At 36.3% G+C, this 15042-nt stretch overlaps 1 long non-coding RNA gene across 1 annotated transcript in view; it reads left to right on the top strand.

Moving 5' to 3' along the window:
* The window catches only part of LOC141489625 (uncharacterized), a 177681-nt gene extending 170533 nt beyond the window's left edge, over positions 1-7148 (top strand). Inside the window, exons 2-3 of the long non-coding RNA XR_012468954.1 lie at positions 3361-3466; positions 6440-7148. This is a non-coding gene — a long non-coding RNA (uncharacterized LOC141489625). The remainder of the gene's footprint in view (positions 1-3360; positions 3467-6439) is intronic.
* The last annotated feature ends 7894 nt before the right edge of the window (positions 7149-15042 follow it).

The raw sequence follows: 15042 nt of genomic DNA, 5'->3' as shown, positions 1-15042 counted from the left end.
TTGATAAGTAACATTGACACATCAATTATAATTATAATAGAATTATAAATATATCATTTTTACTTTACCCCCTTTGCAAGGATCTTTCAAGGACACACAATACTCCTCATGAGTCAAAGTATCATCCAAAGCCATATCATTTCTTGAACTATTTGTGCCCCTCCCTCCAGACCTATTTTCTCTCACACATTACCCCCCCCCCCCAGGGTCAGGGTACTTAACCCATTTTTAAGTGAAGTACCTGATAAATCAAACCCTGATCCAATTAACTGCAAGAATCTTAATGATCTTTAATTACGGGGAGGCTCTGGAGGTCTCACCTGAGAACTTAAGTTACAGAGACACTAACTCAGGTCCTTCTAGTTTATGATGCCCTCTTTAGACAAGGTGCTAAGCACAGGAGAATTAAAAGTGGGTCAAAGTATAATGAGACACTTAAGTTTAAAGGTAACAGGGTTTTTTTTTTTATCTCAAACATAGTAATGTCTTCTTGGTCCCCTTCAATGGAGAGATAAGACCCAATTATACCCATAACCTTTGTTCTTTCTCTTCACCTTGTTTTAATTATCCTAAGAGAAGTAAAGTTCTAAAGAATTAGAAGTTTTATTCTCTTCCCTTTTAGGATTATATACAATTTGATGGTCTTGACCAACATTGGTTTGGTTTTACTTTGTTTTTTCCTTCCCCTTTACATTTATCTTTTTTAATGCAGCTCTCGAGTTGTGAATTTGGTGATAGAATTCTCTGATCAGTTTCCAGGAAATTCTGGAAGTCCTCTATTTCATTGAACATCCATATTTTCTATATGCTGAATTTTTCAGGTTAGTAAATTCTGGGTTGTAATCCCAGATACTTTGCTCTCCAAAATATGTTATTCCAGTTCTTCTGATCCTTCAGTGTTGAGGCTGATATGTACTGTGTGAATCTGATTGTGTTTCCCTTGTGTTTGAATTGCATTCTTTTTGCTGCTTATGATAATCTCTCCTTTATTTGAGAGTTCTGGAATTTGGCTATTACAGCCCTTGGATATTTTATCCTGCAGTTTCTTTCTGGAGGAGTTCTGTGGATTCTTTCAATGGTTATAATGTTATCTTGTTCCCTTATAATTTCCTTCATGATGTTTTCCTGGTCCTTTTTTGATCCAGGTTTTCTGATAATCCAGATGATTCATACATTGTCTTTCTTGGTTATATGTTCCAGGTGATTCATTTTCCCTAAAATGTACTTTACATTTTCTCCAATTTTTTCAGCCTTTTTATTTTGTTTAATTATAATCTTATAGTCTTGGAGGTTCATTGCTTTCTATATGTTCAATTCTAATTTTTAGGTTTTTTTTTAATTAGCTTCTGTGTTTCCTTTTCCAGTTGGCTATTTGTACTTTTAATGGAGTTGATTTCTTTGGTCAACTTGTCACGATTTTCCTGCAAGATTTTTATTTCCTTTTTCCATTTTTCTTCTTCCTCTGCTTTTTTAAAATTATTTTTTAGTTTTTCAATGAGCTTTTGTATTTGAGTCCAATTTGTAGACTGTTTTGATACTTTACCTGTGAGTGATTTTTCACTGCTTTCTTCTTCAGACATGGAATTGCTATCATCTTTGTCTGTAAAATAGTTTTCTATAGTGAACTCTCTTTTCTCTTTTTTGTTCATCTTTGTTTTTTTAGTTCTGCTCCTGGGGTACAGGGAGTATAGATCCCATTTTTTTTGTTGGGGGTGGGGTCTGATCCCTAGCTTGTTGTTGGCCAGGATGTTTCCTATGTATTCCAGGTCTTGCCTTTGCAGAGCTTTGTTTTCTCCTTTATGTCCAGGTTCTAACTTAACAGTATTTTGCTCCCAACCCAGTCCTGTCTTTTATCCCAGTGTTCCCATGGTTCAGACTTTGTGTTTGAGGTCCTCCCTGTTGACTTGGTATCTAGCTACTGGGACCTCTGCTGTAGTTAAACTATTGGGATCTGAATTGCACTGTGGCTAAAAGCCTCCTGCTAGCTTTCCTACTCTCCCACCTCCTGAACTTTACTTCCCCTTTTCCCCCAAAGAGACAAACCTTCACTGAAGATCCACTATGATGTCTACAATTGAAAACTCCTTTGAATATTCTCTTTTTCCTGATGGGATCTGTAGTGTGAATGTCAGCATAAAGGCTTCATTTATCTTTGATAGGGAAAAGCTCTGGGAGCATGTTAGCTTCACATCACCATCTTGGCTCTGTCCCAGAAGTTCCAGGCTACTAGATTATGAGAATTAAATTTCCTGGGGTACAATTCAAAGAACCCTGGACTCATAACAATAACTGGCACTTGAGGTTTGCATGGAATTTTGCAATATTATCTCATTTATCTTTAAAGAATCCTCAAAGGTAGATGCAATTATTAAAGCCCATTTTAGAGATGAGAAAACTAAAAGACTGGGCAAGCATCACACAGCTAGTGAGTGTGTGAAGATAGATTTGCACTCAGAAACTTCCTAGAATTAATTGTAGTAGTCTTCACTCTGTCACTCACTTGTGGTGAATGTAAATTTTTTAAATTCTCTAAGACTCAGTTTCTCCATCCATAAAGTGAGAGGATTGGATGAGATGTTTCTAAGGTCTGTTTAGCTGTAGCATGCTTTGATTCTTTGAATTCGGAGAAGACAGATACCAGTATATGTTGGAGTATTCAAGGACTACTCATTTTATAATAATCATAATAAATGATAATAATGACTAGCATTTTTATAGTGTTTTAAGGTTTGCAAGACAAAGCTTATAATTTATTTTATATAGGTTATCTCATTTTATCCTTATGACAACCCTATCAGGTAGGTGCTTTTGCTCTCTGAATTTTACATATCAGAAAAATGGGTCTGAGAGGGACTAAAGGACAACCAAAATGTGTCTGAGGCAGGATTCAAACTCAGTTTTTCTTGACTCCAATTTTGGCAGTCTATCCACTGAATCAGCCAGTTGTCCAAAACATCTATTTGCTTTAAAGAGAAGGCAGGCCATAAAATGGGAAAGAAAAATATAAATATACATAAGGTGCAAAGGCAGGGAATGAGTCTCCTGTATGGTGGTGGAGGAGGGAACTAGGAGGAAATCAATCAAGCAACAGTGAAGGGACACTTCTCAGAGATGTTAAAGAGAGTTCCGCTGTTATAGGACTGGAATTAGATGACTAATGAGGTCTCTTCTCTGAGAATGTGTGAACCTGGGAGATCTAGTATAATCTATTTACTGTAATTGTGGACCCCAGCAATCACAGGACTATTCTGTAAAATATTAAGATTATTAATTGAATATCAATTATCATTGACATTATTATCTTATTATAATTATATATTTAATTAATTATATTTGTTGTCATTTTTCTGTTGTGTGCAGCTTTCCATGATGACATTTTGGGGGGTTTTCCTGGCAGAGATACTGGTGCAGTCCTCATTTTCCTTCTCCATCTCATTTTCCAGATGAGGAACTGAGACAAACAAGGGTAAGTTACTTAAATAGGGTCATAAAACTCTTAAATGTCTGAAGATTAATCTTTCTGACTCCAGACTTAGTAGTCTATCCACTGTACCCCCTATTTGTCCAATTAATACCATATTATAATAATAATAATGATAATAATAATAATAATTCATGTTTATATACAAATATCACGCTGAATCTAACAAAGGAATTTTTAATGTTTGTGATATGGTCCTCACTGACAGTCTGATAAAATCTATAGACTGCTCTCAAAATTATTTTTTCAAAGGAGTACAATAGATTATAATACAATGCAATGAATTATAAAGGAAATCAATCAATCATATTGAAATATGATTTATCAAAATATTTTTAAAAACAGATTCATAGAGACAAGGTTAAGTACTTTTGACTTAGGGGGGTTTTTTTCTTGATGATAAAATTAGTACTAGAAGGGACCTCAGAAATGATAGTCCTTATTTTACAGATAAGGAAACTGAAAGCCAGAGAAGATAAGTGACTTACCCAAGATCACACAATTACTACATTATAGGGCAATGGGGATTCTGACTCCTAAAGTATCATGCTTTACCTTGTGTGATTCTGCCTTGACTCTTGACTAATCAAGGTTATCCCATCTATCCTTCATCTTCAGGCAAGATGGTACTCAGCACTATTGAATAATGTGGGGTTTTTTTTAGTTTTTTCTCTATTTAATCAAGGCCTCTCTGTTACCCTTCACAAAATCTCACACTCCTATGCACAGGTCAAATAGAGGAAATGAGGGCCCTGAGGTCTTTGATCAGATGGACTATTAATGACTGTCATTAGAATAATTCCCAGAGAGAGAGGAAGAAAGCCAAATAATTTTTTTTCATGTGATCTGGATCCATAGACAGCTCAATGTCTCACTTAAGGAAAACACTCATTACAACAGAATATTTGCTCTTAGCAAATTCAATTCCATTTCAACAGTAATAATAATAATAATAATAATAATAATAACTACATTAATATAATAAAGTATAAACAAAAAGATCTTCCACAGGATATTGGTCAATGTTTGCCAAGGGAAAGGAATGTGGGTGTGCCTATTGTATACGCTGCAAACAGCTAGGTGGTACAGTGATTAGAGCAGCAACCCCAGAGTCAGGAGGACCTGAGTTCAAATTTGACCTCAGAAACATAATATTTACCTAGTTGTGTGACCTTAGGCAAGTCACTTAACCCTATTGCTTTGCCAAAAAAAAGCACATCACTAAAATGTTCCATGTAAAATTCACTTTAGAGAATTAAATCCTATTTTTTTTTTGCACTGAACAGAGCTGATTATTTAAAAGAATTTCTTAGGAGTGCTGTTATCAAGTATAGGAAGAAGTATTTAGAGGATTACTTTTTGTGGTCATAGTCTTCTTTAAAGTCCTCAGTAAAGATGTTGGTTGACAGCAAGTTTCCTTTCAAAAGTGTTTCACCCACAACTGAGAAGTCCTGGGTGTCCCACCTACTTCTACCTTGTTTCATTAATTTTCAAGGGATGCTGAAGATTACTTGCCCAAGAGACTTCTCAGAATTCCACTTTCACCTTGCCAGTTATACTCCACAACCAACACAAGAAGGAAGTGCTAAGGAAAAGGCTAATCTCACTGTGGTCCTTAAAATGTCATCTACCTTTATGCCTTAATGCTATGCTTCTTTGGGATAACAATATCTTAATTTTTTCCTTTTTTATTTATTTAATATTTTATTTTTCTCCATTTACATATAAAAACAATTTTTAATGTTTGTGTTTTATACTTTGAGTTCCAAATTCTCTCCCTTCTTCCCTCCATGCCCCTTCCATTGAGAAAGTAAACAATTCTATATGACAAAAATATGTAAAACATTTTCATAATAGTCATGTTGTGAAGAAAAATATAGACTCCCCCCACAAAAAAACCCTCAAGAAAAGTAAAGAAAGTTAAAAAAAAGTATGCTTCAATAGCATTCAGTTCTTTCTCTGGGAATGGATAGCACTCTTCATTATGAGTCCTGTGGAGATGTCTTGGATCAGACAAAAAACAACCTGGTAGTTTAGGGGGATGGGTGGCTCTATTAAACTCTTCAATCACCCTCTTTCTAGTCACTGATAAAGTTCTACCATCTTCACTTCAAGTAATATTTCCAAGAACCCCAATCCCACGGACATATTCTACAGGTGATGCTATGCCAAACAGGCATGGTTTGATTGTATGTAGTTCTTTACTTATAAACAAAAAACCCTAAACCACCAAATATATTAGCATTATTACCATATGGGCTCTACAATCATGGATTCTCTATATAATCTAAAGTCTATAGGCAAAGCTTTCTTGCCCAGAGAAGAAAGGGAGACAGGGAAACAAGAAAGGAAAGGAACAAGTATTTATTGTGACAGTAGGGATTTTTACAAAAATTATTTCATCTGTTCTTCATAGGAACAATTTGTACCTCAGAAGTTAAATAACTTGTGCAGGATTACATGGCTATAAGTATATGATTCTAAATTTGAACCCAGATCTTCCTGCTCTAGTCCCAGCACTTTATCCAATGTGTTAGATTTAGCAACCTCTAGATTATCAGGCTCTGCTTCCTCTTTTAGTTGCTTTTTCTAGTTCATCACTCTTATTCTCAGAGATCTCTGGTTGTTTCTCCAACTGCTTCCCAGGCACATGTGGATATAGTCTTGGAATGATCAGGACTCTGCTCCTTACTTACCGTTACAATACTAGTGAAGTTATATAATAGATATGTCTCTTCTTGAACAGAGGGGAGCTGAATTATCTTCTGGAGTGAACAGGTTCTAGTGCTCTGAAAAATGTTGGTGTGGCTACCTATGTTCTGTTATGCAACATGACATAGAATAATGGATGCAAAAAGAAGAATATGGTGTTTGGTTGACTAACTGCTGAGGAATACCAAGATGAGTATTTATCAACTTGTGATTAATTAGCCTCAGAAAAGTCTCTTTTCTTCCTAGGGCAAATACCTGGGACACCATATAGAACCTCATAAGAATTGTCAGCTCTGACAACCACTGTCCACATCTGATGATTCATGTGGGGACAAAAGGTATGGTCAGAATAAATCTTGAATGCATTGTTAACTATTAGGTATTCTTGGGGGGAAAACAAAACAAAAACAAAGGACCACTGGGGTGAAGTAGGAATAGGGGATTAGTCACTACTGCCAATATAAGATAGGAGAGTCATAAAAAAGAAAAATTTGAGAAGAGAGCACTGAGAAGAATGTGATTTGGATTTTTAAACTATGGCTTAAAAGAATGGATGGTCTCTTTTCAAGGGATGGAGTATAATTAACAACGGCTAAAAATAGGATATTTGCCTGAAGTCTCAAGATCACTTTAGGCTGAAAGGGGAAGTGCATGAAGGAACTTGCATAAACATATAGAAACTGCATATAGAACATATAAGAAACATATAAAAAATGTCTAGATTGACAGATACATAGATTCATGGATACATAGTTATAGATACATAGATACATAGAGACAAGTAGATAAAAGATTAGATACATGGATGGATGAATGAATGAATGGATAGAGGTAGAAACATAGGCAGATAGATGATAAATAAATAATATATATGTATTTATATATATATATATATATGTAAATGAATGTAGTACCCCAAAGAATACCTACCAACATAAGAAAAACAATAGTGGAAGAAAGTACCTATAATTCACCGGAGACATTATCCAGGAGGAAGGACAATAATAAAACCCATGTGTTGAGATGTCTAAGGCATATGGATCACACACACACACACACACACACACACACACACACACATACACACACACCTACTTTTACATCAGTTCTCCTAGGAAAGTGATGGAAAGTGATTAGCTCACAGTATTTTGAGTTCATACTTTTAAAGCTAAAGCGATGAACCCTCACTTATTCATTTACCTTGACAATGGTCAACCAGAGGACATAATCAGAAGAAAGCAAAAGCATTTATTAAAATGAGAGTAAGAACTATAATAGCAAAGCATCTTTATTTTAACCTTAGCCTCAATCTTCTGCAAATGCATACAGCATCCATGGGAGGAGTAGGCACACATAGGCTACATACAATTGCCAGCAAACACACAGGTAATACTTGTTCCCAGTACTTCCTTATCCCTATTTCTTAGGCAGTAGAACTGTCAGATTTGGACTTCCAGCCAAGATGGCAGAGAGAAGACAGGCACAGTTCTAAAGTCTCCTGATCTCTTCCCCATCTATCACATGAAATAAACCTCTTAAAAGAAATCTGACCCACAAAACCTAGAAAGAAAAGCCAGGAGAAAGAACATCTACCTCAGGATTTGTCTCCAGCAGCAGCTTTGGCCAAATTCGGGGGGTGAGTCTGGGCTCAGAGGGAGGATCAACCCCAATCAGTCAGATTAATAGCTGAATTGGAACCAGGAGTCTGAGGGCCGGAGAGCTGGACCTGCTGGATCTGTGGTGGGGCTGGACGAAAGGGGCTTGGGTCCGCAGGGAAGCAGAGGTGCTGGTGTTGGTGCTGTCCCCGTGGAGCTTGGGGACCAGGCTGGGGTGGGGGGGAGTTCTGGTAAAGGAGAGTTGCAGACACCATCCTAGGCTCCTTGGGTCTGAGAAACTCTGAGTCCACACCTCCATTGTACAGAGGCCTCTTTCCAAACAAACAAATGCAAACTACTTCTGCCTCAGGCCCAGGTGTGTGGGCAGAAGAACCAGCCCAGCTGAGGAATGAATGACCTCAGGCCAGGGTAAAGCCCACCATTGATTGAAGGCAAAAGAATTCAATAGCTCCAACTCCTCCCTTCAAGCAAAGGGAGAAGGCCTCTCAACCAAGGTCACAGACACTCCAGAGAAAGCAACCAGCACCTCCTACTGGCCAGCCAGAGAAACCGCACTCAGTAAAGCCTTTAGTGATCACAAGCCCAGGTGAAACAACCCCCCTCACACACACAATTCAAGGTCTTAGCATATTGAAGAAGGGTCAGCGGAAAGGTGGATCCATAGAAAAATTCCTGGAAAGGAAAGACCCCAACTCAGAGAGACCTGAACCTCTCAGGAGAATACAATCTGGTCTCCAGCACAGAAAGACTTCCTTGAAGAAATAAGGAAGGAGCTTAAAAATTTGGGAGAGACAATTAATGCCTTGCAACAAGAAAACAAAACCTTAGAAATTACAATTGGACAAACACAAAAGGAGAATAAATCTCTTAGATCATCAATTGGACAATTACAAAATGAGAATAATTCTCTAAAATCCTCAAACAAGCAAATGCAAAAAGAAATTAATTCTCTCAAAACCTCAATTGGTCAAATGGAAAGCTCTTTCAAAAGTAGAATTGACCAATTGGAAAAGGAGTTGCAAAAGGTTAATGAAGAAAACTCCTCCCCCCAAAAAAAGAATGGAGTCTGCAGAAACTAATGACTCCATGAGACAGCAAGAGTCAGTTAAACAAAATGAAAAAATAGAAAAAATAGAAGCAAATGTAAAATACCTCATCAAGAAAACCACTGACCTCGAGAATAGATCAAGGAGGGGCAAGCTGAAAATTATAGGACTTCCTGAAAACATTGAAGAGAAAAGAAAGCCTGGACTTACTATTACAGGATCTAGTGATGGAAAACTGCCCTGATATCATGGAATCGGAGGGCAAAGTAGTTATTGAAAGAGTACATCGATCCCCACCAGAAAAAGATCCTAAAATAAAAACACCAAGGAATGTTGTGGCCAAACTCCAGAACTATCAGATAAAAGAGAAAATCCTGCAAGCAGACAGAAAGAAACAATTTAAATATCAAGAAGCCACAGTAAGGATCACGCAAGACCTGGCTGCATCAACTTTAAGGGATAGAAGGGCCTAGAATGAGATATTTTGAAGAGCATGGGAGCTTAGAATGCAGCCAAGAATCTACTATCCTGCAAAGCTGAGCCTTCTCTTCCAGGGAAAAAGATAGACATTTAACAAAATGGAAGAATTCCAAAAATTTCTGATGAATAGACCAGAGCTAAACAGAAAATGTGGACATCAAACAGGAGGTTCAAGAGACACATGAAAAGGTTAAAAGGGGGGGGGCGGTAAAAGGAAAAAAAATGCAATCTAGTAAGTTGAAACTGGCTATATCCCAGCATGGGGGGAAAAAGATTCTCATAAATCTTGAGAAATGTAACTCTAACAGAGAGAATACACCTAGCCAGAAATGATGGACATTCATGACCTATCCATGAGACTACTATCTAATGGGATGTAACTGGCTTTAACCCCACTTGGGAGAAACACTCTAATAACTCTCAGGAATTTTGACTCTATTCTATAGAATACACTGAACTAGAAGGGACAGACACTCAGAATTTTCTATAACTTAGATAGAATGATCTAAAAAAACCTACTACCTCCCTAAAAAGGGGGACAGGAAAGAGATGGGAGGAGGGAGGGGATTGAATGGGGTAAATATCATTACACTAAGAGGTACAAAAAACCTATGGTAATAGAGAGGAAGAAGGGAGCAGAGCAGAAACACCTGAATCTTCTTCTCATCAGACTTGGCTTAAAGTCAACCTACACATACTCAGTTAACTTATAAAACATCTTTCAAGTATTAAAAGGGGAACAGGGGAAGGGGATGGAGAAAGGGAAGGGGAGTGGGAGAAATAAGGGGAAATAACAAAAGGAAGGGAAGGGAAAAGGGAAAAAGGGAAAGGGGAAAGAAAGGGGAGGGTGTGATATAGCAGGGCAAACACACTGAAGGGGGTGGTATTCAGAAACAAAAGACTGGGGAATATGGATAAAAGGGGGAAAGGGGGAAAATACAGAGGGAAGATAGCATGGAGGGCAATAAAGAATTAGTCATCATAACCTTGAATGTGAATGGGATTAACTCTCTGTTAAAACGTAAGCAAATAGCAGAGTGGATTAAAAACCAGAATCCTACAATATGCTGCTTACAAGAAACTCATTAGAAGCAGAGAAATTCATATAAAGTGAAGGTAAAAGGTTGGAGCAAAATATATTTTGCTTCAGCTGAAGTAAAAAAAGCAGGGGTAGCAATCCTTATCTCAGACAAAGCAACAGCAAAAATAGGTAGCATTAAAAGAGATAAGGAAGGAAACTTTATCCTCCTAAAAGGTACCACAGATAATACAGTCATTTCAATATTGACTATATATGCACCCAGTGGGATAACACCCAAATTCTTAGAGGAGAAGCTGAAAGAACTACAGGAAGACATAGAAAAACTCTACTAGTAGGAGACTTCAACCTCCTGCTATCAGATCTAGATAAATCGAATCATAAACCAAACAAGAAAGAAATTAGGGAGGTAAATAGGTTGTTAGAAAAATTAGATATGGTAGACATATGGAGGAAACTGAATGGGGATAGAAAGGAATATACCTTTTTCTCTGCAGTACATGGAACTTATACAAAAATTCACCATGTACTAGGACATAAAAACTTAATGATCAACTGCAGAAAGTCAGAAATAATGAATACATCTTTCTCAGATCACAATGCAATAAAATTCATATGCAATACTGGGCCAAGGAGATATAGACCCAGAACAAATAGGAAACTGAATAACCTCATTTTAAAAAATGCATGGACCAAAAAACAAATTATAAAAAGAATTAACCATTTTATCCTAGATAATGATAATAATGAAACAACATACCAAAACCTATGGGATTCATTCAAAGTGACTCTCAGGGGATATATTATAGCTCTAAATGCTTATATGAATAAATTGGAGAAAGAGGAAATCAATGAACTAAATATGCAACTAAAAAAATAGAGAAAGAACAAATCAAAAATCCCCAATTGAATACCAAATTAGAAATTCTAAAAATTAAAGGAGAAATTAATAAAATTGAAAGCAAAAAACTATTGAATTAATAAATAAAGCCAAAAGGTGGTATTATGAAAAAACCAATAAAATTGATAGACCTCTGGTCAATTTGATTAAAAAAAAAGAAGGAAGAAAAACAAATTGCTAGTATCATAAATGAAAAAGGTGAACTCACCACCAATGAGGAGGAAATTAAAGTAATAATTTGAAATTATTTTGTCCCTCTGTGCCAATAAATTTGATAATCTAAGTGAAATGGATGAATATTTACAAAAATATAAGTTGCCCAGGTTAAATGAAGAAGAGATTAATTACCTAAACAATCCTATTTCAGAAAAAGAAATTCAACAAGCCATTATTGAACTCCCTAAAAAACAATCTCCAGGGCCTGATGGATTCACAAATGAATTCTACCAAACATTTAAGGAACAATTGGTTCCAATCCTATGTAAACTCTTTGGAAAAATAGGGAAAGATGGAACTCTGCCTAACTCTTTCTATGAAACCAATATGGTTACTGCTACCTAAACCAGGAAAAGTTAAAACAGAGAAAGAAAATTATAGACCTATCTCCCTGATGAATATAGATGCAAAAGTCCTAAATAAAATCTTAGCAAAACAATTACAACAAGTCATCACTAGGATAATACATTATGATCAAGTAGGATTTATTCCAGGAATGCAGGGTTGGTTCAGTATTAGGAAAACTGTTAGAATACTCAATTATATCAACAACAAACCTATCAGAAATCATATGATCATATCCATAGATGCTGAAAAAGCTTTTGACAAAATACAGCATCCATTCCTATTAAAAACACTAGAGAGTGTAGGAATAAATGGACTGTTGCTTAAAATAATTAGCAGTATCTATCTGAAACCATCAACAAGCATTATATTCAATGGGGAGAGGCTAGAGGCATTCCCAATAAGATCAGGGGTGAAACAAGGATGCCCATTATCACCACTACTATTCAATATTGTATTAGAAATGTTATCATCAGCAATTAGAGAAGAAAAAGAAATTGAAGGAATTAGAATTCGGAAGGAAGAGACAAAACTCTCACTTTTTGCAGATGACATGATGGTCTACCTAGAGAATCCCAAGAAATCATCTAAAAAAGTACTGGAAACAATTAGCAATTTTAGCAAAGTTGCAGGTTATAAAATAAACCCTCATAAATCCTCAACTTTACTATATATGTCTAGCAAGAAACAGCAGGAAGAGCTAGAAAGAGAAATCCCATTCAAAGTAACCTCAGACAATATAAAATATTTGGGAGTCTATTTGCCAAGACAGACTCTGAATCTTTTTGAAAACAATTATAAAACATTTCTCACACAAATTAAATTAGATTTAAATAACTGGGCAAATATCAACTGCTCATGGATAGGTAGAACTAATATGATAAAAATGACAATTCTACCAAAACTAAACTATCTATTTAGTGCCCTACCAATCAACATTCCAAAAAATTACTTTAACGAGTTAGAAAAAATTGTAAGTAAATTCATATGGAGAAATAAAAAGTCAAGAATTGCCAGGAGCTTAATGAAAAAAAAAGGCAAAAGAAGGTGGCTTAGCCCTGCCCAATCTAAAATTAAATTCTAAAGCATCAGTCATCAAAACTGTTTGGTATTGGCTAAGAAATAGAGTGGTGGACCAGTGGAATAGACTAGGTGTAAAAGCAGGAGAAGATTATAGCAATCTGCTGTTTGATAAACCCAAAGTGTCCAGCCATTGGGATAAAAATTCCCTCTTCCATAAAAATTGCTGGGATAATTGGAAGTTAGTATGGAAGAAACTTAGATTAGACCAATCCCTCACACCCTTTACCAAGATAAGATCCAAATGGTTACAGGACATAGACATAAAAAACAATACTATAAGCAAATTAGAAGATCAAGGACTAGTCTACCTGTCAGATCTATGGAAAGGGGAACAGTTTATGACTAAGGAAAAGATGGAGAACATCACTAAAAACCAATGAGATGGTTTCAATTACATTAAATTAAAAAGCTTTTGCGCAGATAAAACCAATGTAAGCAAGATGAAAAGAAATGTAGTAAATTGGGAAACAATCTTTACAACTAATGATTCTGACAAACGACTCATTTCTAAAATATACAGAGAACTGAGTCATATTTTTAAAACAAAAAGCCATTCCCCAATTGACAAATGGTCAAAGGATATGCAAAGGCAATTTACAGATGAGGAGATCAAAGTAATACATAGCCATTTGAAAAAAATGCTCTAAATCATTAATTCTTAGAGAAATGAAAATTAAAGCTTCTCTGAGGTACCACCTCACACCTCTCAGATTGGCCAGTATGACCAGTAAGGATAATGATCATTGTTGGAAGGGATGTGGGAAATCTGGGACACTATTACACTGTTGGTGGAGCTGTGAACTCATCCATCCCTTCTGGAGAGCTATTTGGAACTATGCCCAAAGGACAACAAAAATGTGCATACCCTTTGACCCAGCAATAACACTACTGGGTCTATACCCTGAAGAGATGAGGAAAAAGGGTAAAAACATTACTTGTACAAAAATATTTATAGCAGCCCTGTTTGTGGTGGCAAAGAATTGGAAATCCAGTAAATGCCCTTCAATTGGGGAATGGCTTAGCAAACAGTGGTATATGTATGTCATGGAATGCTATTTTTCTATTAGAAACCAGGAGGGATGGGATTTCAGGGAAACCTGGATTGATTTGCATGAACTGATGCAGAGTGAGATAAGCAGAACCAGAAAAAACACTGTATACCCTAACAGCAAGATAGGAGTGAAGTTCAACCTTGAAGGATTTGCTCATTCCATCAGTGCAACAATCGGGAACAATTTTGGGCTGTATGCAAAGGAGAGTACCATCTGTATCCAGATAAGGAGCTGTGGAGTTTGAACAAAGTGCAAGGACTATTCCCTTTAAGTTAGAAAAAAACAGGTATCTTATTTTCTGATCTTGTTACCTCTTAGACTTCTTTAAGGATATGATTTCTCTCTCATCACACCCAATTTGGATCAAGGTAAAACATGGAAACAAAGTAAAGACTGACAGAGTGCTTTCTGTGGGGGGGGGGGGAAGCAAGATTGGGGGAAGATTGTAAAACTCAAATAATATCTTTAATAAAAATAAATTAAAGTAAAAGAACTGTCAGATTTCCAGGTCATATGAAGTCGAATCCAATATCATTTAAACTCTATATCCCTCCCCACCCTCCAAAATACTTGCACTATCAGGTGACACTAGTCTCCTTGATATTCCTTACACATCACCCTCCATCTCTTGAATGAGAAAGTTTTTCTCTGACTCTCCCATGTTTGGAATGCTGACCTTGGAGGCAGCTAAGTGATGCAGTAGATGGAGTTCTGGATCTGAGGCCCTGGAGTCAGGAGTACCTAAGTTCAATTTTAGCTTCAGAAACTTGATATTTATTTGCTGTGTGACCTTTGGCAAGTTACTTAACCCACATCTAGGACCATCATTTACATGTCATGGTCTTCTTCTTCAAAAAAGGACAAACATCAAAATGTTTGTACATAGTTGCTTTTTTTAGTATTGTTTTTCCCCATTGGACTGAAATTTTCCTTGAAAGCAGGACTATTTTTCCTCTTTTCCCAAATACCCAGCACTTACCACAGTGTCTGGCATACATTTGGCACTTAATAAGTATTAATTAAAAGAAAATAGGGGGGACTGCAAATTTTTGCATTTAAAAGAATTATAAA

The sequence above is a fragment of the Macrotis lagotis genome, chromosome 5, assembly GCF_037893015.1.
Source record: "Macrotis lagotis isolate mMagLag1 chromosome 5, bilby.v1.9.chrom.fasta, whole genome shotgun sequence".
Lineage (NCBI taxonomy): Eukaryota > Metazoa > Chordata > Mammalia > Peramelemorphia > Peramelidae > Macrotis > Macrotis lagotis.
Note: the sequence above shows the minus strand (reverse complement) of the source record. Positions and strands in the feature narration are given on the sequence as shown.